At 45.4% G+C, this 2,813-nt stretch overlaps 1 pseudogene; it reads right to left on the reverse strand.

Annotated features, from left to right (window-relative positions):
• Nucleotides 1-365: 365 nt before the first annotated feature.
• On the reverse strand, nt 366-2,394 carry LOC108313630 (annotated as a pseudogene).
• Nucleotides 2,395-2,813: the final 419 nt, after the last annotated feature.

Raw genomic sequence — 2,813 nt, forward strand, 5'->3', positions numbered from 1 at the left:
TATATTATTTCAATTTTAATATTAATGAGTTTTGTCTATGACCCCACATATCTACTCTGGCAAATACTCAGTGTACACTTGAATGTGAGTGTTTAGTTGTTGGGTTAAACTGAATACATAGACATATATATATATAAATTTACTGTATTCAAATAAGTTCTTATCATTTGAAAAATCAATTACTCTGTTGGCTCACATTCGAATTATTTAGTTCATAACTTCCATAACACATAGTACATTGATCTTGCAGAAAATAGAAAATATTGACAAATAAATCTGAAATTTCAAAATATTTATTGAACAAAAGAATAAATGTAAGCCCCAAAGAAAATATGACAAACTTTATACATAAAATGTAATTTTCCCCTAATTAATATAATTGCTTTCTGTTTGTGGTTTACAAAATGACTGATGTTTCCCTTCTATCTCTTTGTACCTATGTGTATCTAGCAGAAATGTTCTTAGCTCTGGCTACGGGCATATGGAAACTTGCTATCGATGATTATGTTCAAATGTTTATTTTCTTTCTTCAGAATAAACTAGGGGACTGGCACTGTCTGGATTGATCACAGGACAGATACTCAGGAAGCTCTGATCATCTTGAATTTCACATTTATGAGAAAAAAATGGACGCAGTGGCTCGATAACAGGAATGTCATTGAATGTGTAGATATGGCACCCATCACTAACATTATAAAAGGAAATGGACCTCCTACCTACATCCAGGTAAATCCCCACTCTGTGCAACTGGGGACTCACCCAGAGAAAAGTCAAAGGCGTAATGCTGGCGGCAAAGATCTGTCCTTTTCTGGAACCCACAGTCCAGAAGCCGAGTTCTGAAGAAAGTACAACGTCCCCCTGTCGATTCACAGATTCCTTACAAATGCCCACATCCCATATTTTGCTGGTGCCCACATCCACCTCCCAGTAATGGCGGCAGGAAGTGAAGCGAGAGGTCTCCAGGATGCACAGTGCGGAGCTGAACCTTTCAGCCTGCTTTTTCCTGTTCTGTCTGAAATCCCCACATCGGACGCTCCTCAGGTCTTCAGAAATGGTAAGAGTTGCTGGCTGTGTCCACATCCAAGGTCATATCCACTTGAAACTTCTTCATCCTTGGGTTCATCCTTAGAATAGATTTCAGCTTGGGCTCTAGTTCCTTGATGATGGAAATCAGTGCCCTCAGCTTGTACTTGGGCTTGATGTCATTCTTCTGAGAGGCCACAGTGCATAAGGGGCATAGTACGCCTTCCCCATGGGGCTCCTTCTGCAGTGAATTGATGAATTGGAGGCAGCAGGCATATCCACATTTCAGTTGCACCGGTTCTTCAAGATCATTTAGACAGACAGGACATCTAATTATGTGTCTGAAATGTTCAGCCATGGCAAAGGTCTTTCCTTCCCGAGTTTCCAACCCTGGCCTCCAGCTGCTTCTGCTGACAGCTCAGATCTCTCTCTCTCTCTCTTTTTTTTTTTTTTTTTTTTAACTGTTTATACTGGCTTAAACCATGCCAAATGTACTTTACAAAGGGAAAGGACAAGTACCTTTGTATAGAATATACAGACACAGCATCTGTATAGGGCCCACAGGAGTGTTGGGGAGACACTTTTTTCCCTGGGAAGGGCAGCTCTAATCCCAGGAATGGTTCTCAGCAGAGGCTGGGTGGCCAGGAGCACTGTCCTCCTGCCCCCCATCTCAGCCTCTACTTCAGCTTGGTTCCCGTTTCCTGCCTCTAACCCCCAACTCCTTATAAAGAGCCCCATGAGCTAAGACTAAGGAGAGGATCATGTCCCTTGGGGCAAGTGCCCCATGTCTGGGAGAAGAAATATACACCACTGAACACCGAGCACATGGGAGAGGGAAGGGACACCACAGGAGAGGGAGAGGCAGGTATCCCAGAGGTGGATGGGCCGAGTCCCCAGCCAACCCTGAAGGAGGCACTGCTTCCAGGGGTTCTTAAAAAAAGAAGGAAATCATACAACCAAAGAGGGAGGGGACAGGTAAGGGCGAGGAGTTGTCCCATTTATATACAACATTGTAACATACATGGTCTATATTACATGTGCTTCAGTCTGGTGTCTGCATGTCTGTCCGTCTGTCAGTCTGGGGGCTGGATCTCAGGAGCCGTGCTCCACTACTCTCCCCACCCCCACCTCCCTTCCCCACCCTGGGAACAGAGCTGGAACAGGTATGGTCCCCAAACCATAGGTGGGAGCCAGCAGGCAGTGCCTGGGACACAGCCTCTACTCTGGCTCGAGTCCTGCATGTGTAAATGTGTGTGTACGTGTGTGTGAGTATGTGCATGTATGTACGTGGGGAACCTGTGTACAAGTATGTACAAAGGGAGAGGGTCACTGTCACAGAGGTTGGGGGCAGGTGGGGCTGCTGGAGGCAGAGGTACTGGAGTCATCAGAGGTATTAGGCATGACTTCTGGGCCAAGCAGTTGGGTGTTCCTTAGTTAGAGCCTATAGAGAAATACAAAGAGGACCAAGACAGGACAGGACAGTGCCTTTGAGCAACCTAAGGCACTTTTGCAGTTCTGATCAATTACCCTGTACCAGGACATGCTGTTTCCCTTCCACTTTAAGAGGCAGGTTTGGGTTCAAACACAAGAGGGTCACTGAGACATGGAACATGGCATGGGGTAGGTGAGGGAGGTAGTTTCTAAGGTGGTCAAGAAATGGAGGAAAACAGATTCTGACTCACCTCTATCCCTCTTCCCCATCTCTTATCTCACACTCCCCAGTTTGAACTTGACTTTGTTCTTAGGGGCAGCCTGGTGTCATGGAAGGATCCTTGGCTGAACTTATAGTC

This window comes from Cebus imitator, unplaced genomic scaffold, assembly GCF_001604975.1.
Source record: "Cebus imitator isolate Cc_AM_T3 unplaced genomic scaffold, Cebus_imitator-1.0 Scaffold140, whole genome shotgun sequence".
Classification (NCBI taxonomy): domain Eukaryota; kingdom Metazoa; phylum Chordata; class Mammalia; order Primates; family Cebidae; genus Cebus; species Cebus imitator.